Source organism: Amborella trichopoda, chromosome 3 (assembly GCF_054954075.1).
Source record: "Amborella trichopoda isolate Santa Cruz 75 chromosome 3, AtrichopodaSantaCruz75HAP2 v2.0, whole genome shotgun sequence".
NCBI lineage: Eukaryota > Viridiplantae > Streptophyta > Magnoliopsida > Amborellales > Amborellaceae > Amborella > Amborella trichopoda.
The window spans coordinates 56,012,689-56,025,973 of NC_142338.1; the positions used below are offsets into that span (position 1 = coordinate 56,012,689).

Genomic DNA, 13,285 nt, shown 5'->3' on the forward strand with positions numbered 1-13,285 from the left:
TTTTGAAAGAATAAAAGCAAGTCCAACTATTGAGTCTAAGCTTACATGCTAATGAGCATTGATCATAATCAATCACCATGAAAAGGAAAGTAGAAAAACAAACAGGAGCACTACAATGCTTCAAATATTATGGCTGTTCAAATAATGAATTAAGAGCTAAATTGAATTGGATTCCTGTTTTGATGGAAAGAAAGAAATAGAAAAAGCTTGAACCCGAGCATCTCCAATTTTCAGAATGAATTTCAATCGTTATAGTCTTCAGGATTCAACCACCACGCCATGAAACAGAAGGAAAACAGGCCCAATTCTCTTTGGAAACACCCCATGAAAAATCAACCAAAAAAATTGCCATACAATTCCATGATTCCATCGTATTCCCCTGTTCAAGAGTGCCAGAGATCTGAGAAGTGAAATAAACGCATCTTCTGGTTCAAGACCAAGGCTATCTCTCTCTCTCACATAAAACACAAGCACCATGGGAGCTTCAATTCTTCAATGAAAGAAGATCTGACCAGAAAAAAAATGGGGGAGAACAAAAATTTGGAAGAGAGAGAGAAACTAAAAAAATTGTAAAAGAGAAAGAGAGAGAGAGACTCATTTCCTCTAATTTGATATATATCACTACAAAACCATGATCAGAAAGGAAACAACCTTACTCTGCAACCTTCACTGATCAATCGGTCAATCTTGATCTTGTTCCTCGTTTCCATGGCTGAAGAACAGAGTCTCCGAATCTGTGAGGCATCGACTGCAACCTACTTCTCTTTGACCTCAAACCCACCGCAACAATCCCTTCTCTCTCCACACTCTTCTTCTTCCCAGCTGAATTTAATCGACCATTACCAAACTGATTAATCCTCAAATGCATTTCACTAGAATCACTTTCTCTCACCTCATCCCTCTTGTTCTCCTCTGAATTGAAAATGCCGCTACCGATCTTGATGAACTTCGAAGCTTTGTTTCTCCTTCTGATAACCTTTCTCTGAGGAAATGGGATTCCAAAAAACGACCCCCACTCTGTTGAAACATGGCCAAGATCATATTCAATGGGGTTGAGAGCCGCTTGAGCCAGGAGATCAAGACCCCTGCACCTCTCATGGTATTTGGAGCTTGACTCAGAGGCTAATTCAGACGAGGAAGTCACCGTAGAGAGAGAAGAAGACGGAGAAGAATAATTATCCAGAGACGACGAAGAAGGGGGAGGAGGGGTGAACAGAGGCTTGGATCCATCGATTTTGTTAAACTTTTCTCTGCAAATTGAGGAGTGGGTTTTGTCGAGATTCGTCTGAAACTTGAGAACTTCAGAGGGGGAGAGATCTTGTGGCCGTTTACCTCTGATCCTCATCTGATCTATCTTTCAATTCCAGCTCTTTGGTGGGCGAGAAGCGTGGCACAAAGAATCTCAAGTAAAGGAAGAAACGCGATTTGCGAGAGAGAGAGAGAGAGAGAGCGTTTAGTGGGTGCAGAGAGTTGCCGAGAAAATGGAAGGGAAATGAGAGAGAGAGAGAGAGAGAGAGAGTTTAGTGGGTGCAGAGAGTTGCCGAGAAAATGGAAGGGAAATGACGATTTGCAGCGGGGAGAGAGAACGAGTGCTTGGTGGATGCCAGAGAAAAGAGAAGGGAAATGAAGATTAGAAAGAGAAGATTTGCAGTGGAGAAAGAGAGAGAGAGAGTTAATGATGGATGAGGAAAGTTGCAGAGAGAATCGAAGGTGAATGACGATGGCAGGAAGGAGAATTGGGAGGGAAGAAGGAATGGGTTTAGAGAGAGAGAGAGAGAGAGAGAGAGGTGCATAAATTTGGAAGGAACTCGGTATGTATACGTAGAGGTATGTCGTATGTACGCGAGAGATGAGCCTTCTCTCTACCCGGTAATGAAATTCCCGGATTTTGACTCTCTCTCTCTCTCTTGAACGACTCTTTCTCACTCTAAAAAATTTTCCCTCTCTTTTATCTTTTGATCGTTAAGTTTCCCCTCTTTTTAAATAAGTTTCCTAAATTTTAAAGGAATTTTACTACTTTTTTTTCCGAACTTTAAAAGTAATTTTACTGCTTATCCCCCAAGATTTACTTCTCTCTCTCTCTTTCTAAAACTAAAGCTAAAACTCTCTCTCTCTATAAGATTCCCAATTGGATCTTCCTCCTCCGTATAATTCTTCGCGGGTACTTATACCATAAGCAGTGGTGTATGGTAATCCACCATCTGCTCTTAGTACGGACGTCTAAGATGAAAAGTAATTCCATTAATGACAATAAAGGAGGTTGCTCCCAATGTTACCATACAGTCATACACAACACTTAATGTTGGCTTAATTTTCTTTAGAGTAATTTGATGCACATTTTTTCTTTTTTTGGATAGATCAGTGGGTAAGTCGGGATTACAAGCTCTTACCCATTTTTAGAAATGGTAAGTGGTTTTCGAATGAAAGTCTAAACTGTTACGTGAAACTCACATGGTGCTGCCATCACGACCCAACCCCAATTCCACTTTTGATGTACAAATTCGTTTATTCACTTGTGATATGTATTTTTACCATCCAAATCAGTGTTTAAAAAATTGCCGATTGGATTCCGAATCACCCTAATGGAACTGGATGTATAGGCGGTCACCTTGTCCAATTCCTCTCTACATCGGGACTAAACAGACATAGTACGATTTGAAGTTTGTGCAATTTAGAACTCTTTAAAATTCGCTTACATTTTTTTCCGCTTTAGCTTGTAACTCACTAACTTGGCTAGTTCGACTTGGACCAATGGGTGACTAGTTCAACCCATAGGTCCCAGGTTTTAAACATTTGTGGATCGTTTGGGACCTAATATTTCGTACAATTCATTTATGCATCAAATACTGGGTATGCAGATTCTATTATATGTAAATTGAGGATTTACAAACAAGGCCATTGCATTACTTTTGGATGAACCCAGAAAATAAAAAGTTCTATGATTGGCTCATCTTAATGGAAAATCAAGTTATGACAGTTTATTGTTAAACTGTTTTAACAGTCCATTATAACATTTGTTGATTACATACTGGTATCTCTCAAATTAAATCAGTTCCTTGGAAATATGTTATCTATAACATGAGAAACAAATTCCTATTTTGTAAAAAGAAATATGCATATAATTTGGCGGCACTATCCAACAAAGGTAATGTCCTATAGCAATTAAAAATAAGATAAAATAAAACCTATAAAATACTTTTTTTTGTTTTTGTTTTTGGGGTTTCTTCTATTAAAACAATCTTACCAGTATCAAAGAAAAAAACCGTACTCCTTGCGCTCTGGCTCACCGGGATTTCCACCCAAGGCATTTGGACCATCCATCACTGGCTCATGGAGAGCCCTATGTTCTCGATGCATAACATTACTCGCTATTTCTTAATTGGAAAGTATGGCATGCACATCGTGTGCATTGGATAATATACATAGGTGGGATATCTACCATCGGTTCTCAAAGATGAAGGGCAGAGACGAACTCAGATCTGGTGGTAGACATTGACTCGTATTTACTGATCATCTTCACCATCCATCTTGAGAATGGATGGAAGATACCCCATCCCCGTCTTTATGGTTTGCTTTTGAAAACGCCTTTCTATTTTAATATATTTTTGAGTAAAAAATTGAGGTTAAAAATATTCAGCTTAATAAAAATTCTACGTCTCTTCCCAGACTTGACTTCTGATCAAATTGAAATGATACAAAGAAAAGGTGTTATATCCTATTTGATATACACATATCGGACATGGTCCAAAATTCTATTCCTTAAATCTTCAGAATAGTGCCATTCCCATTCAGTTAAAGACGTGAAGGATTTGAACTCTTTAAGTTTGAGCAAACAGCCCAAAAATGACAACTTACCCTACAATTAAAGGAATTAGACCTTCGCTTGATTGGTTATAAAAAAGTTAATATAAGGTTGCAACCTTAAAATGTAGAATTAAGATGCACGTCAAAAATCTATTGGAAAAAGTTGTTCCAATGTTGAAAAACCCTGTAACTAATCATCTTGACATTGAGATGTATGGATATGTGAAAAAATAAAGATTTTGAATCCTAAAAATAGTGCATCTTGCAACATATTATCTAGACCATCGCTTTTCACTTGATTTGAACCAATTTTGAAGTAAAATTTCATAATTAGATATCAAAATGGATTATAAGGTCATCCTAAGAATTTTTTACTCTAAAATTACATCTTATGATAAAATTTGGAGGAGTACCTTATTTATAATGTTTAATATCGCAACCTTATACAAACCACACCCTTTATGTATATAAAATTGTGATACTCTACAGCATCCACTCTATTTGGACGTTGTACATTTGATACATCTTTTAAGTCAGTGTCAATACAATGCATGACTTTTAAGAAATAAAATGGATTGTATAGATTACTGCCAGTCTTCCATTCCATGAACCAGCCTCTAAACAAGGCCATGGCCCGGGACTGAGTAACTAACCCTAACTAGGCAAGTCCTGACCGGGATAAAAAGTGTTAAACATAATATATAAAAAATATATCAACAAATCTCAAAAATATGAAAAGTATGTTTGAAGTATAATTAAATAAAATTCAGAAGTATAATTAAATAAAATTCATCCAAATAAGATTAAAAAATAACGAAAAAAAATGAATTTTGCAAAATCAAGTTGTGCCTCGGGGTATTTTAGAAATAAAAAAAGAGACGGGAAATATAAAATTAAGTATTTATGGCCAAAATATTATCCAAGATTCTTTCAAAACAATAAAAATAAATAAAAAAACCAATTTCAAACCAATTCCTTATTTTTTTGGATTTTTTCTACTTTTTTATTTTATTTTTTGAAGTTAGGGTGGTCATAACCGGCCAAAACCGGTGATGGCTAGTGGCCGATCTTGAGTAACCCGGTTAGGTCTGAGTCGACCCAATCGATTTTTCAAGATTACTGCGACTTTATTTCTACAAATAAGGTTGCAACTTTATATAAACTTTTTATTTCTAAATACCACTAAAAACTTAAACAAATTAACAATCAATCAGAAAACAAATCAAATCTATAAATTTCAATGTTTTATGAATCATATTTTCTTCCTTTTCTAATGAGATACTCATTTATGATTTTTTGGAAGGCCAATGTGGTCAAACCTCACATGATGGATATACACAAGCTAATTAGAAACAAAAAAATTTGAATGGTGAAATTCAATAGAAGAACGGTCAATTTCAAAAGAAGAACTCGTGGAACTAAGGCTCCTAGAAAAACTTCCAAATGTGGCCTTCTCCAACTTTAACCCTCATCCTCATCAAGCCTGCAAAGGTTTTAGAATGAATTATGAGGGTCAATTACCAAATGAGCAATCATTTGGCCAAAAATTACAAGCACATCCTTTCTCTATTTACGAACAGACTGGAGAATCTGTTTAAAGTAACTTAAGAATTTGTTGTTGGTAAGTGTTTAAAATACGAGACTGCTATTTAGTTTTTTCAAAAACCTTCGGGGTTCATTTCTTCCCTCTTCCCAATAGATATTCTCTTCTATCCCTATTTCGTGCCAAGCTTCTGTTTCTCCTCAAAACTCATCTCTCTTCTGTAATCATGTAACCCCATTCCCACTGCATCAACACGGACATTGAAGACCCATCCATGTTTATGCTTAAGAGCTTGGTCAAGATTTGGCCACACCTATTCAGGAAATTTGAGACCAATTTTCCAGTTACTGGATCAGGGGAAATGGCCATTTTTTTACCAGATTCAGGAACCTTGGCGACTGGATTTGACCTCTTGTGTCGGAATCTTCTCTTTCCCCATAACTAACTCAGAGGCTTTATTATCCTAGTTTCCTTTAGGGGTTCTCCTCTTTTAGGTCATCAGCCTGTAAATCTAGGGTTTGGAGGTGTGCGACCAGTACCAGGGGTCTTTGGTTCCCAAAGATAACGAGACTCGATCTGATCTGATTAGCTAGAGTTCTGACTTGTTCTAGCTCTGAAAAAAGGCATTTTCTTAGGTCCCTCATGTCTTCTTTATAGTAAGAACCGACATTGAAGGTGATGCACTGGTCTGAAAATTTTGCAGCGGCCTGTATTTGAGGTTCCCTCCTAATGGATTTGCAATTGAGGGAGGAGGAATCTGAGGCGGCGGCTAAAGTTGCCGGTACAGGTTCATTGCCACCATGGGGGAGCTAATTAGAGCAACATTTGCTTGTTTTCAAATCTATGGCATGTTTCTATTTTGGGAAAAGTTTATATTTAGCCAGGCTCTAAACGATCAAATTGGAGCCTATCTCAAAAATTTCAGTAGAAGTTGAGTTTTTGTTGTCCTAATATCCTCAAATTTATCATCTCTACATGGACATCAGCATAAAAAAAAAAATTTCAAAGTTTTGAAAATGGATAAGCTTAGCATAGGAGTTTTATCTTCCCCCTTATCCAACCCTCCATTCTGAATGGAGGGCTAAAACATATTTCAAGTTTTGAAAATGGACAAGCTTTATATGCTTCCCCTATAGCATAGAAGTTCTATCCTCCCCTTTATCCAACCCTCCATTCTGAATGGAGGGCTAAGATTATCCCAATCACAATGTGACGTTTCTACACTATTTTTTTTTTATAAACTATTTTGACACGAAATTTTGGACGTCCATTCTTCTATTAAACTTGCACTAGCGAAAATTATAAAAATATATATATTTTAATAAAATAAAATGATCAAAATACCTTTGGAAGTTTCAAAGGGTATTTTGGTCATTATATTTTATCGAAAAATTATTTTAAATATTTTTTATAGGTACGCCCCAATGAGAAGATGGTACTTGCCAAATTTGATATTCATACAATTTGTTTAAGAAAACTAAAAACAAAATGCTTTGAGACGTCGAATCTAAGATCAAAAAGTGAGTGGCTCTCTTGATCAAAATTGGACTGCTAGATGGTAAGGGGAGGATATAACTTCTATGCTATAGGAGAAGCATAGAAAGCTTGCCCATTTTCAAAACTTAAAATCTTTTTTTTTTTTTCTCATGTCCATGTCGAGATGATAATTTTGAGGATATTTGGACAACAAAACATCATCTTCTAGTGAAATTTTTGAGGTAGGCTCGAATTTGATTGTTTAGATGATAGGAGAAGGATAGAACCATCAATTTTCAAGTTTTCATAGACCTTTCAATCTACACTATTTTTGAAGCTTTAGACTTTATAAATAAAGATGAAATTATATTTTAAGGCTATCAAAAGGATTTTCAGCATTGAAACCACATTTCTCAACATTATTTGAAGGTAGGCTCTAATTTGATTGTTTAGAGCCTAGGCTCTATACAAACCGCACCCTTCTATTTTTTATGGTGTTGCTTTTCTTTTTCTTTTTTTTTATGATAGGAAGAGAAGAGAGAGATCTATCGGGAAGAAAGAGAAGAAGGAGGAAATGCTGCCTGCAGGATTTGGAAAGCTAAATAATTGTCCCGTATTTTAAAGAAACACCGGATACCAAATTCATCCAAGTTTAAACAGATCCTTCATGTCCCGTGTTTGTATTTCCCCACAAACTAAAAAAATTACAACGAGAAAGGAAAGTGGTGCTCATAACTTCAAACAAATGAGTGCCCATTTGGTAATTGACCATTCCCAATAATATCCGTATGTAATTTGCTCGAGGTTTTAAAATGAACCCTAAATAACATTAGTTTAGTTCCCTTAGCAATTAAATTGTCATTAAAGATGTTCTAAACTTCAAACTGCATCATGTATACTTACCCAAAATAAAAATTGCATCACGTATCAAAGTGTCCAAGGTCGAGGTGACGAATGGATGGCCAAGACTAGCTTTTGCTTTAGATAAACGGCAATAAGCTAGCCAAAAGTGTGCTTATGTTCATAATTATTCTTCAACGCATTAGATGTGCGAAACTCGAGGAGTATCATAGATATAATTGACAAAAAAAAAAAAGAGTAATTCACAAGGAAAACAGCCCCTTTTCATTTTTTTTCAATGGATTAGGAGGTACAATTTTTAAGGTGTTTGTAGGGTGGGGTTAGTGGTAGGAGAGACCGCAATGGGGTGATAAGGTGTGAGGATGCTCTCACCATGACCCATACAGATAATTAGTATAAATGACAAAATAAATAAATGATGTCTAGTTTAACACCATTGACATAAATGACAAAATTAATAGATAGGTGTTAAAAATAAATAAAAGAGAAAATGATACATGCTTTTTTTATTTTTATCAAATCAACTTTTTAGACATTTTACCTCTATTTTTTTTTTTTCTCACACTATAAATCCCATCGTTATTTTTTCTTGTATTTACAGCCGGTCAAATAGTCAATGAATTTTGAGTCAAAAATATCCTTTTGTCTCTCTTCCCTTTTTTTTTCATTTTTTTTCTCCATGTGCTATTTAAATGTGATGGTCCCCGGTTGCATCATACATCCATTTTGAAGATGGACAAAGAAAAATGATGGTCCCACCCCAACTCCAATGTATCGTGATAAGAATACATCGAAAGGTATCACGTTTTAGTTGTAAAATTTGATGTAACTTTTTATATGCATGTTCTCCATGGTGAAGATTTTCAAAGCCTAAGCCTTGGCCGACAGTGGCAAAGGCCTTTAGCACCTCTAGATCTAGATTCGACCCGGCGGTGGTGTTGTTGGAGGAGGAAGAGGAGGTGCTCCGAAATCCGCAACTGATTGCGGTGGCTCCACCAGAGGATGTGGTGGCTGATGACCCCGGGGCTTTGCTGTGGAATTGCGTGGTTACGGATCATATTCTGGATCCGGCTCTCTCTCCACTCACTGAGGTAACGCCTGTTGCTCTTTCTTTGGCAAATGCTATTTTGCCGAGGGATTCAGGTACTCAGCCCTCGTTGGAGATGTTTGTAATTCGTCTGCTGTGAAGGATGTTGATAATAATGCCTCAGATGAGGCCTTTGAGTTAGCAACTCTTATTGCCGATATGGGGATGGAAAATGTACCCCCTGAGTGTTGTTATGGAAGAGATTAAGGCCCATCGCAGGTCACGTCTGGCTGTTCAAAGGGACATGATCAGCGGGAAGCTCCCTAAGGATTATTGGGACGTCCCGAATGTCTTTGACTCTCCACCGCCAATTGGGGTGGCTGCTGCGAAGATGAAAAAGGAGCCCAGCATAGGGGTCCGTTCTTCAGCGAGGATCCAAGCTCGTGGTTCTCAGGCACGGGGTGCAGGTATGCCCGCTTCTATTGGCGCTAATGTTGTGGTGCTTAGGGAGTCGAGGATGCTGCCATCACCAAGCTCTGACGAGGATGAACGTTGTGAAGCCGTTGCTGTGAAGGCGCATGTTTCAGGCTCTGGACCTAATGGGCCACGTTTATCTCTTGTCTCCTTGTTTCCTCTTTGTTGATGAACTTCTAGTCTTGGAATGTTAGGGTCTGGGAGATCCTAGAAAGAGGTTAAACCATTGGTTTTGTTTTTGCAAGAGACTAAGCTTCTTAATCTGATTCTTAATGTCAATGTTTATGGGGCTAGAGAGCGGTGGGGAAATGGTGCAGTTGCTTTTTGTGTTATAGTTGCTTTGTGTGTTATAGATGTTGTTAGGGCATCTGGCGGTCTTTGGGTCTTGTGGGACCCTTTGGTTTTGGAGAATTTTAAAATTATTATTAAATACCACTTTTTTTTGTTGGGTTTCTCTACCCCAAAGGTGGGGTTTTTGCGAGGTTTTATTAATTATTCATTCCTTTTCTTATCCGGTTGTGATTGGGGTGATTTGAATTTGATTTGTTGGCCTGAGGAATGTTGGGCTGGCACACTTATTAACTCGGCCATGAGGATGTTTAATGCGTTTATTGTTGGTAATTCACTGGTTGACCCACCTATTATTGGATCCAAGTTTACATGGTCCAATAATAGTCTTATTAATCTAGCCATATCAAAATTGGATAGATATCTTGTTTCACCAATGTGGTTGGAAGAATTTCCTCTCTCTTCGCTTAAAGCCTTGCCTAAGATATCCTCGGATCACTGCCCTATTTTGTTAACTTCGGGTTCGTTAAGTGGGGGCCCTAGGCCATTCAGAATGGATATCGGTTGTCTGGCTAAAAAAGAGGTGGTTGAGATTGTTATTTCTACTTGGGTCAACACCGTTGTAGAAAGGAGTCTAGACTTTCAGCTCCATAATAAACTGCTTAATATCAAACATAAGTTGATCAATTGGAAGAAAGAAAATAGGTTTGATATCAAGCGAAAAATTGATAATACCCTCACTGAGATTGAAATGTTAGACTTCAGCATTCAATCCAATGGAGTCAATTTGGAACAAGCAATGCTTGATCGCTGCTTGAAAATTAATGAGTTGGAGGTTCTTCGTAGATCAAAAGAGGTTTATTAGTGACAGCGGTCTAGGTTAAAGTGGCTGAAGGAGGGAGACTTGAATACTAAATATTTTCATATGATAGCTAGTGCTAGACGTATGCAAAATGATATCTCTGGCCTTTCTATACCTGGGATTGACCCAGATGATGATGCGGCAATTCAAGTGGTTGTTATCAATCATTTAAAAAGGCTTTCTCCAAACAAGTTAGTCTGTTTCCCTCTTTTGGTAGAGTTCCATTTAAGGTTCTCTCTTATGATTTGAGGACCTCTTTGGAGAGGGATATCCTTATGGAGGAATTACACAAGGCAGTTTTTGTGCTGTCTAGGGACAAAGCCCCAGGTCCCGATGGTTTCCCTCTAGCCTTCTTCTAGGGGTTTTGGGATCTGATCAAAGCTAAGTTGCTGCAGTTTGTGAGAGGCTTCATGGTTAGAGGGGAGATTTTCAAAGGAGTGAACTCAACTTTCTTGGCTCTCATCCCTAAGAAGTCTACGATCTCAAGTCTATCTAATATTCACCCAATTAGGCTTTTGTGTAGCCTTTACAAGATTGTTGCAAAGGTGCTCGCGGAGAGGCTAAAATTAGTACTACCTTTCCTCATCTCTAGTACTCAGTCTGCTTTTATTAGGGAGCGTCAGATTATGGATAGTGTGCTTATTACACAAAAGTGTATCCATTCTAGGGTTTGCAGTAGGAAATCTGACATTTTGATGAAACTGAATACGGAAAAATATTATGACTAAGTGGAATGGGGGGCTTTAATGGAAATCCTAAAATGTATGGGGTTTGATCCTAGATGGAGCAGTTATATGCTTGAGTGTCTTTCCTTTGCCAATTTTTTGGTCCTCTTCAATGGCAATCTGACGGGTTTCTTCTAAGCGTCTAGGGGTCTTTGTCAAGGAGATCCCCTATCTCCTTTCTTGTTTACCATTTATACATAGTGTTTTAGTTTAATGGTGAGCAATGTGGTGAGGAAATGCCATTTTTCCGAGTTTGACATTGCAAACTCGGGTTTGATAATTTTCCATTTGCAATATGCAGATATCCCTCTTATTTTTTGTGATGCGGACCCAAGACAGGTGAAAAACATTGCAACTTTTTTCGAAATTTGTGAAGTTACGATTGGTTTTAAAGTAAACTTTCACAAACCTTCTTTACTGGGTCTTAATTGTAGCGCTGTGGAAGTTACTCTTGCTAGTGTTATGGGCTCTAATGTGGGTTCTTTTCCTCTTTTTTATCTTGGCTTACCTATTTCAGATTCACGTCTTCCTATTTCAGTATGGGATAGGGTGCTGGAACGAATACAATGTAAGTTTGATCAGTGGAAACCGAAGTATCTATCTCTGGGTGGTAGGATCATGCTTATTAGCTCGTACCTGGCCAATCTTCCAGTCTATCAGATGTCCTTGATCAACTTGCCAGCAATGATTGTGAGAAGAATAGAAAAAATGATGAGAGATTTCTTTTAGGGCTCTGACAGTCATCATTGTAGATTCCATTTATTGCGGTGGGATAGGGTGTACACCCCAAAGAAGGAGGGTGGTTTGGGTCTCAAAAGATTAAGATTGGTTAACTAAGCTTTGCTCTGTAAATGGTGGTGGAGAAGCCTTCACCTAAAAGATCAGCTCTAATATCAAGTACTCCTTGCTAAGTATGGTTTGGGTATATCAGACTTTTGGATTGGTCGTGGTTCTAGGAGGGATACTTCTCAGATGTGGAGGAATGTTGCATATGTGCCCATGGTCGCAAATTACTTTACATGGTCGATTGGGAGTGGGAATGAAGTTTCTTTTTAGCATCATATGTGGGTGGGAGATTATTCCCTCAAGTCCGTTTTCCCATATTTATTTACTATTACTTTAGACCCCAATGCTAAGGTATGCCAACTGGTTGAGAGAAGAGGGGTCTCCTTATCGTGGAATATTCCCTTGAGGTATACCAGGCTGAATAATTATGTATTTTCACAGTGGTGTGCGTTGATGGAAATTCTTGATACAGCTTATATTGCAATAGATGCAAGAGATGAATTGGTTTGGACAAATGAAAATGATGGTATCTTCACCGTTAAGTCATACTACAATCTTCTCTTCCATGACCGATGGAGATGGTCTTACCTTGAAGTTACTGCTGTTTGGAAATGACCAATATCCCGTAAGGTTCAAGTGTTTATCTGGCTAGCCGCACTAAATAAAATCCTGACTATTGACAACCTTATTAAAAGGGGTAAGATTTTACCAAATGTTTGCTTATTTTGTAAGGCTAATGGTGGATCCACGGTGCATTTATTCTTGCACTGCCCAATTACGAGCCAAATTTGGTCTTGGTTGTTTGGACTGGTCAACATTAGTATGGCTCTACCATTAGTTGTTGATGGGAACGTTACGCAATTGTCTTTACGTTACGCAATTGTCTTTACCTCATTTACCGAAGGTTGGTCAGGCACTATGGTGTATAGCAAAAGGAATGATTCTATGGGAAATTTGGAAAGAAAGGAGCATGCGGACCTTTGAAGGTATCTCTCTATCCTTAAACTGTTTGATTCATTTTATCAAACTGTCCATCTGGTCATACCTATCCATCTCTAAAGTGGGCTGGGGTTTATCAAAGATCAATGTTGTGGCTAATTTGGGCAATCTATTTCTTCTTGGTTCTCGTAATAACTGGCTTAGGCTAAGCTAGATAGCCCCCTTTTCTGGTACTTTTAAACTTAATTTTGATGGTAGTTCCCAAGGCAATCCTAGGAGGGCTAGTATTGGCGGACTGATGAGGGATTGTTATCGCAATACTCTCTTTTCCTTCGCAGGGCCAATCGGTTGTGCAACTGCAAACTACACTGAGATGTGTGCACTTTACCATGGCCTAAAGATTTTCATGGAGAGAAATTGTGGGGTGATATGTTGGATTGAGGGGGATTCTCTTAATGTCCGTAAGTGGTGCAAAAAAGAGCAACGGGTTCCTTGGAACC

At 38.0% G+C, this 13,285-nt stretch overlaps 1 long non-coding RNA gene across 1 annotated transcript; it reads right to left on the reverse strand.

The window, feature by feature from the left end:
* On the reverse strand, positions 1-1,928 carry LOC110006835 (hypothetical protein). The gene is made up of 2 exons (XR_016051822.1): positions 652-1,928; positions 1-379 (listed from the first exon to the last, which is right to left on the reverse strand). It is a non-coding gene; the product is annotated as a hypothetical protein (long non-coding RNA).
* Between the last annotated feature and the right edge of the window lie 11,357 nt (positions 1,929-13,285).